This window comes from Carassius auratus, chromosome 11, assembly GCF_003368295.1.
Source record: "Carassius auratus strain Wakin chromosome 11, ASM336829v1, whole genome shotgun sequence".
In the NCBI taxonomy this organism is placed as follows: domain Eukaryota; kingdom Metazoa; phylum Chordata; class Actinopteri; order Cypriniformes; family Cyprinidae; genus Carassius; species Carassius auratus.
Window position 1 is genome coordinate 8522775 of NC_039253.1, and position 12956 is coordinate 8535730.

At 36.5% G+C, this 12956-nt stretch overlaps 1 protein-coding gene across 2 annotated transcripts in view; it reads right to left on the reverse strand.

Moving 5' to 3' along the window:
- The window catches only part of slc38a3a (solute carrier family 38 member 3a), a 38355-nt gene extending 27583 nt beyond the window's left edge, over positions 1–10772 (reverse strand). For both annotated transcript variants that reach the window (XM_026275217.1, XM_026275216.1), the window contains exon 1: positions 10581–10772. The gene's annotated coding sequence lies outside the window, so the exon portion shown is untranslated. The remainder of the gene's footprint in view (positions 1–10580) is intronic.
- Between the last annotated feature and the right edge of the window lie 2184 nt (positions 10773–12956).

Here is a 12956-nt window from a genome sequence, read left to right on the forward strand (position 1 = left end):
TTTAGCAGATGCTTTTATCCAAAACGACTTGGAGAGCATTCAGGATATACATTTTAAACAGTATGTGTGTTCCCTGGGAATTAAGACACTGACAATGACATTTCTTTCCTATTTTAGAAGAGCAGCTAATACGGCAATGTTTTAAGGAGTCATACTCCGAAAACACAATCCAACGCACATTCACACAAGTGCAGAATCTGTTGGATTTTTCTAAGCCGTCACACAGGGGCTAAACTGGATTAAAATTGGATCACAGGCCCAACTGACTGCAGGATAAACATCCAGAGTCTCCATTTGCTGTCAAAAAATAGCATAGAACATTCACACTCAGTCACGTGACAAGCAGAGATGTACAGTACAGTGCTAGCATCACACCGTTGCTCCTGTGAAGAGCAGACGTTCTGTCAAGGCTAATGCTGAAGTGAGTGGGTAACAGTCTTCTGCGCACGGCATAAACAACATATAAACAAATACGTCAAGGATTGACTATTATGATAAAAACCTTGCATTCATGCAAAATTCAGTTGACAGTTTAAGTAAATGAGTGTCTATATTAGTTGTTCAATATTGCGAAAAATTCTGCTTAATTTTAAACATAATATAATTGGTTTCTAATATAGCTCTGGGCAGTATGCCAAGCTACGAGAAGATGCTGGATGTCAAATGGAATGGACTGTGTAAAACTGCATCATGCATCATTAGTGCTTGTCTTCATGAACTGCACCCCACTCCTCTTTTTCCCTTTATCCGGAGAGGATTTGAAGATTCTGTGATTAATGAGATCTGTCTGACAGAGATTAATACCAAACACCAATTTAGACATCAACTATCAACCTTTCGTCCCTCTCCTAATCTGACAAATTAAATGAAAATCTCGGTAGCACACAGTAAGATTTTAACAAAACAAGTCTCTATGTTCATCAAGACTGCCTTTATTTGATGAAAGGTACAATAATATTGTGAAAAATAACAACTGCTCTATTTGAATACATTTTAAAAAGTAATTTACTCCTGTGATGTCAAAGATGAATTTTCCTTATCATTACTCCAATCTTCAGTGTCACATGATCCTTCAGAAATCCTTCTAATACACTGATTTGCTACCCAAGAAAAAATATTTTTATGAATGTAAAAAACCGTTACGCTGCTTAATATTTTTATTTTTATTTTCTTCATTTTTTTCAAGTTCAAATGAACAACATACTGATCCCAAACATTTATAAAAAAAAATAAAAATCATGCCTTTTTTTTGTTAAATGATGCAAATGTACTGTAGAATTACAAATCATGCATGCTCCTCATCCTCTCAAGAAGAGGATGATTGTCACATGGAAGTACGTCACATTCTAGTGCTGCAGGGAGATTTAGCAGATCTCATTCATCCCTCATCTCAAAAAGAAGCTTCAGGCTCAGAATGAATCTATCAGATCCTGATGAAGAGGTTTTTTCATGTCGGCTGCCGCAGTGGAGGGGTTGGAGACGTCACAGGCATCAGGCATTGACTTTCATATATGATGAGCTTCGCCTGGCCTCTTTTTCCTCCCCAACTCTCCTTCACTCCCTCTTTCCACCCCCAACGCTTTCTGTGTCTCTTTCCCCGGAGGCAGCGTGGAGAGTGACTCATTGCAAATGTGATTTATTTATAGGCCTGTGCTCCACATCCTGTCGGAGCTGCTCAGGTTACCACACTGAGATCGCCACAGGTAGTGCAGTTAACATCACACATGCACAAACCAAGCACAGGATAAAAACCACACCACTTACAATGACTTGACTCACACGGCAGACACATGTTCTAGTAGACAGGGAAACAAGATGTAGTAGACATCCTCGGCTTAATTATGTGAAATGAAAGTGATTTTCATTTCATTTAAGACTAAAAAATGTTTTTACCATTTTACAGCTGTAAATGCTGTAAATGGTGAGGGCCTTTTAAAGTTACAAGGTTTTGGATGAAAGTCTTGTGTGAAAAATAAAGCCTTATCCAGTGAGAAGGGACAGATTAAAAAGTCTGACTAACATGAGGGATCTCATTACTTTACTAAGCTGTAAATAAATAATGTCAGAAAAAAAGCAAAAAAAAAGAAGTTATGTGCTGGCAAGCTGTCACATTAATCCAGATTGTATAAGATGATGGCATGAAGAACGAAAGCATGTGAGGCCATGAGAAACGCAGGGATTAGATGCTACTGCCTGATTGATAATAAATCAAGTTGTTTTTTGTTGAAACTGTAAAGAAACAGTTACAATAAAGGAACTGAAAATCATTCACATATTGCATTATGGGTAGATGATCCTAACATAATAAGATCCTTGTTGCATTATGGTAGATGACCCTATCATGACAAGATCGTAATTGCATTATGGGTCGCTGACCATAACATGATAAGATCTACGATCCATATTCTTATTGCAATTATTTTACAAGTTGGTTTACTGAGCAGCAGTATAGCCAAACTAACTGTCCTTATAAAAAAAAAAAAATAGCCATACAAAGAAAAAGAATGATAAAAAAACATTATAAATTATTAATTAATTAATTAATTAATTTAATTTAATAATAATAAAGTACTGTACATACAAACTAACATTTTACTTTTTTGGGGTCATCATTGTATATATTTTTTCATCATAATTTTCAATCTTTATGTGAAAATGTTTTGTATCAAAAAATTAGTTGATAGCTTATTATTTAATGCTATGACATTCACTTTTGTGTCTGTTGGCTAGAAGTATTGAGAGAGGGATGGCAAGTAAAAGTACTTATTCTCTAAGTCCCATAATTAGTATCTAGAACAGTCCAGTTAGTGTAATTACAGTATATCCTGCTTATTGAAAAAAGGCTCAATCTTCAATAAGAATCTGCCTTATTTTACTTGAGTTCACTAGGTTCAAAGGCTGTGACCTTCACACTTTCTTCACACAACTGCCATTTCCGGTGAGTAGGGCCATGTTTCGCTGTTAGGAAGTTATTGTGTGACTCTGAGCATCGAGGAGAACACTGAGGCAGTGTTGGGTCAGTCAGGCGCTCGGCAGATGAGGGAAGCCTCCACATGTTGGCATGTCCGCAACAATGGAAGAGAGTAACAGTGGTCCAAACAGGGCATATCGTTTCAGGTCGGCCCATCAAATGACATTCTGTGCCAGTGTCCACACACAAGCCCCAAACAAAGGGACACCCTCTCCAGTCTTCCCTGATGTTCTTCTCTTGAGTCACATGATATCGTGATGGGATGTCACCGTGACCAGATGGCAAATCTATATACTGTTGACACCTCTAATGAACCCGAGCGAAGAAACGGGATGCCAAAGCTCAGCTGATGACGTGAAAGGACCCCCAATCACATTCAAGGTCTCAGGACAAAGGATACTAGGCATTCTTTTTTCTCTTTAACAATAACACTATTGGTTGAGTAGAGTGAGACAATGTTTCATTGTCTTGCAGCATACTTGGAGTCACCTTCAATCAAATCTGAATAAAGCATTTTAATTGTAATTTAATTGAACTAATGACTTTTTAACCCCTTAAAGCCTGACATATATATATTTTTAAATGGAACCTTTAGACAAAATAATATACAAATACTTTATATTACTAAAGTAAACACAATACAACTACTAATAGATAAACAAATAAACGTTCCTCAGATGATCTAATTTTTTATTCTCATATTTTCACATAATTTTTCAAAAAAAAAAAAAACATTGTGGATAATCAAGTAACCATATGCTGATTCAATCTAGTAAGAGTTCATCTTTAAATATTATGTACAATATAAGTAATTCTTTTATTTACTTCAAAAAATCAGTAAAGATTTCACAGCAAAAAGACAAATCTATTAACCTGAAGGGAGAACTTTTTAGAATTATATTAAAGGGGTCATATGACGCGATTTCAATTTTTCCTTTCTCTTTGGAGTGTTGCAAACTCTTGGTGTATAAAGAAGATCTGTAAAGTTGCAAAGACTGTAAAAATCTGTAAAGTCTCAAATCCAAAGAGAAGTTTTTTATATAAGTTAAGAGTCAACCACGCCCTCCTAAAATGGCTCGTCCTAACACAGCCCCACATGTCTACATCACAATGTTGGAAGATTTGCATCAGCCATCCAAATGTTCACATAAAGAAAGAAGGCATAACTTTTATTCTCGCTGTTGCTAGCAGCATGCAATGTTTCTGTGCACAAAGGTTGTTTTTATATTTCTAAATATATTCTAAGTGGGGCACTTCCAACTTTGCAATGACAGTCTGGCGCTTCAGTTTCACAGACTGTATGCAGCACGAAACTCAACACAACCTGTATAAATACAGCATAAGTCATTATAATAAGTAATTATGTCCCCACTGGATGCAACAAATGCCTCGTTTATAATGGGTTTTATTGCTTTTGACTTGTTACACCATCACATTTTGACAAGGGGTATAACATTTCCGTCACACGCTTGAGGTATTCGGCCAATCACAACGCAGTGGATAGCTGGCCAATCAGAGCACACCTCGCTTTTCTGAACGATGATCTTTGTAAAAATCTATGCATTTCAGAAAGGCAGGGCATATAGGAGCAACAATAATGTACATTATGTGGAAAATAATGTGTTTTTTTTAAAACCTTAGACTGCATAAACACATTTTTATTACACAACATAATGTTCTTTTTAGCAACATCATATGACTCCTTTAAAGGCCTTTTACTTTCTATTAAGTATAAACTATCAGTCAGAAGACAGAAGGCATTGGACAGTAGATAGTAAGGGTGAATAAAAGATAACAAAAAAAAAAATCTAGGGTAAGCTACCCCTTTATCTCAGCCATGAAAGAAACATAAATGCCAAAGATGGAAATTGGACACATGAACTTTGCCAACACAAACATCTCAATCATGATACAATATAAAACAATATTGCAGCCTTGCTGAAATTAACCAAATTCAGTGGTTGTTAGATACAATGGTTAGTTCACCCAAAAAATGAAAATACGGATCATTGGTGCTTGGGCAATAATTACTCAGCCTCATGTCATTTTAAACCTGTAAGACCTACATTCATCTTCGGAAAAAAAATATTTTTGATGAAATCTGAGAGCTTTCTGACCCTCCAGCAATGCAACTATCAGCCCAAAAAGGTAGTTAGGACATTATTAAAATAGTCCATGTAACATCAGTGATTCAATGATAATTTTATGAAACTACGAGAACATATTTTGAGTGCAAAGAAAACAAAATTAACGACTTATTCAACAATGTCTTCTCTTCCCTGTCAGTCTTTGACTCTCGTTCATGAGAATATCATGACACATGCATGTGGATCTGTTGAATTCTGGTTCGAATAAAGCCCTATTTGGACAGGATTCATTTTACAGGGGTAGACGGGGGAATGTAATTTTACCACAGGGTGTCTGTAATAATGGCCAATTCGCACGGGATTAGAAATCTCAGTAAAACTCGATTTACACATCACCATCACCTGCCTGTCATTACATTTTACCAATCCTTTGGGAAAATGGTATTGAACCATTTTAAATATTTGTGTATGATATGTGTTGGCAAAAATTGTTTTTGACAAAACTATTAACAAACCCAGAAGATTCAGGGCTTTTGAAATAAAACCTTTGGTGCTGCACCCTCAGACGCAACCAACTGACATTGTCCATAAGGTTTCTGAGATTGCGCATTCGGACGGGATTAAAATAACTGAGAAGCTCTGGTAATAATTACTTTACCCCATCACCTCTCCATGAAAAATGTATCCCGTCCAAATAGGGCTTAAGCAAGGCTGGGGAAAAAAAGTCATCCTCTCTGTCAAAATCTTCAAAACATGTTTACGTCTAACTCTGCTTGTAAACAAGGCACAGCATATCCGGGTTCTACGTCAGAAAGGCATCTCCTGCTTCAACAGATCCACATGCATGCAGCGATGCTCTTGTTAACGTGCGTTGAAGATTGACAGGGAAGAGAAGAAATTGTTGAATAAAGTAGAAATTTTGTTTTCTTTCTGCAGAAAAAAACATTCTCAGAGATTCATACAATTACGTTTGAACCACTGATGTCACATGGACTATTTTAACGAAGTCCTTACTACCTTTCTGGGCCTTGAACGTTGTAGTTGTATTGCTATGGAGGGTCAGTAAACTCTCGGATTTCATCCAAAATATCTTAATTTGTGTTCCGTAGATGAACGTAGGTCTTACGTGTTTGGAACGACATGAGGGGGAGTAATTCATGACAGATTTTTATTTTACATTTTGTTAAATGTGTAACTACATTTGCTGATACACATGTATCAATTAATGGTTGTCATAATGACTGTTTAATAACCATAACATGCATTAAAGGGTTAGTTCACCCGAGAATGAAAATTCGTCCATTTTTTTACTCACCTTCAAAGCATCCTTGTTTATTAAGTTTGAAATCTGGATATTTATCTTACAAAAACTCATGTATTCGCTACAGGAGGCATTTATTCAGCCCCCGGCGCCATATGAGGGACGTTTTATTACAGATGCACGCACTTTATTTCACGTCTTCTGAACAGTTAACAACAAACACCAGAAAGGCTTGGGAGCCTTCCAGAAAGGCTTGGAAGAGCAAGGACCATTTTTAATATAACTTTGATTGGATTAATCTGAAAGTGGAAAGAGCCTTTACGTAATTTTATTTGTATTAATATTTTTTTATGTTTGACATGTTAGGCTGCAGCCTACAACTATCACACGTTTTTAAATTCACTTTAAAAAAATTCATTTCAAATTGATTTTTAAGGATGTTATAATGGTATATTATAATGTTATTGTTATTGTATTGTATTGTATTGTTGTTTTATTTCGTTATCTGATCTCTGTTTACAAAACCAAATAAATTGCAGGTAGTTTGCAAACTGTCCTTTTGCGCCACCTGGCAGTAGTTTTGTGAACAACTTCAACACATGACTTGCAGTTAACGCAGTGGCTCTGCGGTGTAGTCATTTTGGTTGGCCACCTACTGTATGTATCAAACTTTAATATAATATTCCTATACTTGTCTGTTCTTGTCTAGACTCTAGTATTCATAAACTGTAAATTAATGTCAAATTACATTGTTAAAACCTAGCACATGCACATTTAAAATTTTATGCATGAATTTATAGTGGTAATCAAGAATTGACTTGCTCAAAATAATTATTCCACCCACCAAGTATTGTAATTCAAATTGAAAAACACACAATATAGAAAATATATAATTCAGCACAGACAAAAAATAAGGGGAAAAGTTTTTCTTCCTTTACATTCTTTAGAGTTGCATTAGAATTGTGATTCTGCAGTGCACATCCCATAAAGCCACAGAAGAGGAGTTGTTAATGGCAGTGAAGCGACACTGCTAGGTCACATGACAATAACAACATACCAAATGTAGGATGTCATTATAGTATCTATGATTTTGGACACAACTAGAATTTCACAACTTCTACTATTAATTTAGGCGGGTGCTAGTCATGATGATGAAGGCAGGCACCATGTAGCACATTTATGAATGGTTAAACAGATTGTGTTACAACTCACTGCATGTTACAACACTCCCCTGACGTCCCTAATTAATAATTCACAAGAACTAATTTAAAACCTCAGTGACGCACAATCGTGAATTGGTTATTATGAGTGTTTAAACTGCTAAACAAAACATAAGTATCCAAAAAAGTGGCATCTTACAAAATAGATCTTATATTGTGCAGTGATGGAGGTCCTGTCTGTGTTTTCAGCCCACTCCAAGCACACAATTGACCCTACTGAGAGCTGTCACATCAACACTCACAATCTGCTTAGGATGTGAAGTGCTTTCAACAGAACCAGTGATAACAGACCAGCTGCCCTGTATCTGTGTTTAATAACATCCTCTCTTTCTTTTTAGCTCTATTGTGTTATTCTATTCAGCAATTTTTGGAGCAGCACACATGCATTCATTTCGACATGCATGAAGAGCGCTAATTAATGTTGTTATGCAACTTTTGAATCTAAAGTTGGAAATTAATGATAGGCCCAAAATTTGTCAATCAATAAATAATCTGCAATCATTAACTAAAAAAAATATAATAATAATAATAATAATAATAATAATAATAATAATAATAATAAATTAAATAAAAATACTTAGAAAATGGAAAATTCTCAGGCCACCCAAGATGTAGACAAAATTTGCATTATATCACTTGATTACCAAGTGATACTCTGCAGTGAATGGGTGCTGTCCTCTCACATCAAAGTCCACTGACATATTTGTTCACTTGTTCTTGTAAATGATGCTTGATCTGTGCATATTTCTCCACTGATTCAGACGAGATTACTTTTTCACTGGAGGAAGTGTCATTATGGATTATGTGTTCCCAGGAAGCAACAGTTAAAAGTTGAAAATGTCTTAATGATGAAATTGTTTGTTACAAGCATGCAGCTTTTCATTTCACAAACTGTTCATTGATGGATTCCACTGTTCACTGCAAAAAATCGAATGGTGAGCAAGTGATGTTACTAAATTTCTCCAAATCTGTTCAGATAAACAAACAGTCCTTACAATGAGTTATTTAGCAAATTTTCATTTTTGGTTGAATTATTCCTTAAAGAAGAATAGTCACCTTGAGTCGTGTAGCCTAACCATGCTTTGGATTCAAACTCTCTTACACCACACTATCATAAAATTTTCACACATATTAAGCAAATAAATTATGTTAGTTTAAAAAAAAACAGCTTCACTCATCACAAACAATCAAACATCTGACTCTACAAAAGCTAACATGGTTCAGATCTGACCACCTGTTCCAGAGCGTGACCTCTGATGTGTGACTTCACATCACACCGAAATTGAATTCTATCTCAAATACAAAACAGCCGTCCCAAAATGCCTTAGGATAAGAATAAATAAACTTTGTTTAAACATTTCTTATTGAACCACCTTTTAAACTACTCTAAAATGGAATAGTTTATCAAGTGATGTTCCAGATAAATTTCTATATATTTGGAAATGCATATAATAAGAAAATCAGTAACAATGTATATCAACTTTGTGCACAAATAATCATATTTCATGTATTCACCTGTTATCTTCAAATGTCATTTTAGATAACTGGGAAACGCTAAGAGCAGGCCTTAGACATCTAAGACGAGGTGTATTCAAAATGACAGGATTAGAGAGAAATCAATTCTTTTGAAGTCAAGATGTGATTATAATGCTCTGTCTAACACCCCCTGTGGTTGCACAGACCTAAACAGAAAGGAAGAAAAGGAGAGAGACACAGGGAAATCCTGTTTTCACTCGTCCTCAGCTAATCACTGGTTAGAGCACAGCACCTTCTGTGCCTTAATCTACCACCTCAACCACCTGACGTGCTCTAGAACACACGATACTGAATATCTCAGCTTCACCTAGGTCACTTCTGCTGGGTCGCATCTGCTACCCAGATGCTCTGGGATGATAAAAGGCACAGGTGCACACAGGAACACAAGAAACTCCTGTCCATTCATACACTGAAACTGTACTGTAGTGAGTCTTTACATGAAGTCTGGAGGGTAAAAAAAAACTTGATGCCAGTGAGAGGTGAGGTATAAACTCACTAGTTATAGGCTGGCAGCTAGATCTTAGGTAATCTTTGTGTCAAAAAAAAAAAATCAGAAAATTGTAATTTAATAACTCTAAAAATTGTGTAATAAAGTGGTGTAACCATAAAAGAAAGATTGGTAACGCTTTATTTGAAGGTGTCTTTGTTACTCAGATCACATGCACTTACTATTACACTAACAATAAATTATGCATAATTGCATGCAAGTAACCCTAAACTAAGCCCTAATCCTAACCCTAACCATAGAGTAAGTACATGTAGTAATTATTACTCAGTACTTAAATGTATATTACACTGTAACAAGGGCATCTACTAATATAATAGTATTTTTTTTCTATTTGAAAAATTAAAATTCTATCTACAGTACACTATATATATATATATATATATATATATATATATATATATATATATATATATATATATATGACCTTAACACAGTCATGAGGATCTTTTTTTTTTTAAGCAAACAGTTACACCACACTGGCATTTCATCAGAGCATTGACTGTGTCTCTCGATCCCTACTGGACTGTCTACTTGGACAGCATTTTGGGTTATTATGGGCGCATGCAGACTTTTGGGGAATCGCAGATGCTTTCCTCTTCACGCACTCACTAAGTTCAGCTGATAATGATTTAACTTTTGCATCTGCACACGCAGGATAACAAAACAAAGACAAAACCCCAAGATTTGAGACATTAGCGGGCAGTAAAGTTTCTGCTCTTACTAAGCGAGATAAAGTATTACACGCTGATATTCAAATCAACCACACAATGAATTAAAGCACGTTTATATTTAGAAATAAATATTTAAGATGTCCATGAGTCACAGGGACAGTAGTTCTATATCCTTTGAGGAATAATAATGTCATTGTTATAAGACTACGTCTAAAATGTGGGTCACAGCGGGCTAAAAACATGGAAAACTGCGACATATATCGTGTCTATGACAGATGGAATTTATGATATGAATAATATCACAAATTAAAAACGTTCAGTCTTACCGGACGGATTTTCTTTGATGGTGAATTTCTGAGAAACGTCCTTCAGATGAAGCTCTCCCCGTGGTTTACCTCGGATAAAACATGTAACACCAACTTGAGGATGGGGATGTGAGGACCGTGCTCTATGAATTACTGCCGTTTCATTGACTTGGAGCCCGTGAGCCGGTTTTGACTGATTTTTAGAGTGGGCTGTAACGACTCTTCAGTTTCCCCGCCTCCGATTGTCTAGACCTCGCAGCGACCAATGACGAATCGTCGTCACGCGCAGGACGCAACGCTCCCGTGTCGCGCGCTGATTATAACGTGGCGCCTTCAGCTTGTGGCGCGTCGCGTCGCTGTTGATGGAGTGATGATGGACGCGAGAAAAGATACATTGAAAACTGACATCAAATCTAACTGTTAATCAAATATTAACACTGTTATAATAACATTATCTATCTATCTATCTATTTAGAGGTGCATCTCAATAAATTAGAATGTCGTGGAAAAGTTAATTCATTTCAGTAATTCAATTCAAATTATGAAACTCGCATATTAAAAAAATAAAGTATTTGGTTCTTGTAATTGTGAAGATTTGGGCTCACATTTAACAAAAACCCACCAATTCACAATCTCAACAAATTAGAATTCTTCATAAGAATTGTTGGCCTTTTGGAAAAAGTATGTTCTTTTACTGTACATGTTCTCAATACTTGGTACGGACTCCATTTGCTTTAATTAATTCCTCAATTCAGCTTGTCATGGAGGTGATAATTTTGTTGCACTGCTGAGGTGGTATGGAAGTCCAGGTCTCTTTGACAGTGCCCTTCAGATCATCTGCATTTTTTGGTCTCTTCTTTCTCATTTTCCTCTTGGCAATACCCCATATGGGGTTCAGGTCTGGAGAGTTTGCTGGCCAGTCAAACACACCAACACCATGGTCATTCAATCAAATCCTGCTGGATGAAATGAAATCAGCATCTTCAAAAAGCTGGTCAACAGAAGGAAGCATGAAGTGCTCCAAGATGTCTTGGTAAACGGGTGCAGGGACACGTCTGTGTGTGGTGGCTCTTGATGCCTTGACCCCAGCCTCAGTCCATCCTTGTGAAGTTCACTCAAATTCTCAAATCGATTTTGTTTGACAATCCTCATAAGGCTGCGGTTCTCTCGGTTGGTTGTGCATCTTTTTCTTCCACACTTTTTTTCCTTCCACTCAACTGTCTGTTAACACAGCACTCGTCCAGCTTCTTTGGCAATGAATGTTTGTGGCTTACCCTCGTGGTGAAGGGTCTCATTGATTATCTTCTGGACAACTGTCAGATCAGCAGTCTTCCCCATGATTGTGTAGCCTAGTGAACCAAACTGAGAGACCATTTGGATGCTTAGTAAACCTTTCAAGGTGTTTTGAGTTGATTAGCTGATTGGCATTTCGTCATATTCTAATTTGTTGAGATAGTGAATTAATGGGTTTTTTGTTAAATGTGAGCCAAAATCATCACAATTATCATATGTTTAAGTATTACTACAAAATTTTTCTATGATCTCTGTGAATATCTGCTTTGGCAAAATATTTACTGCACAAAGGAAAATCAACACATTCTAAAAAATGATGCAAAATGTGGCTACTTCAGTTGCTTGAGATTTACATTTTGATATTTTGATAATTTATTTCTTTATCCCCAGGCAACTGAATATATAATCTGTAAAATCTCTGTAAATATGTTTGCCACAAAATTCTCAACATTTCATCCTGTAGTTATAGGGACGTGATGTAGAACTGTTAATTGCTTTTTCCCCCTCTCTGGCTCGAATTTTCTTCAGCATTCAGTATTCTGTTGATTAGGAAAATTTGTGGTTAATTTGGATTCAGATAAAGGTCATTGGAGAGGTACGCAGCATCTAATTCTGTATGTGTGTGTGTTTTAGAGGGACTAGAAGGGGTGACAGCATGTGTGCAATGTATGGGTCTCTACATAAAGACAATGATAGACACAAGTCATATATCCGGCATGTGGCCGCATAGCAAGGATATACAATAACGACAAATCCCCAACAATTCAATGACTTCAAAGAACAGTTTAATATTGAGCATGGATGTCACACAGTGCTGTGGCTATGGGGAGCTAGATCTTAAAGGCAGAGGCATATCCCCAACCACTGTGTCCTGCTGTACTGGACCCAGGTGCGGCAGTACAGCTGCGTCCATAGCACACGTGTAGCACAGCAGTGAGGATCTCCGGACAGCCTTTGGGGGAAAGTTAAAGGGGCCACACTGTGTACCTCCGCACAGCCAGAGTCCGAAATACTCATTTCCTTAACAACATCACTACCAGGAATTATGGGAATTCATATTCATATTTAAAATTATATATAGTTTTCTTCACAATATATATATAT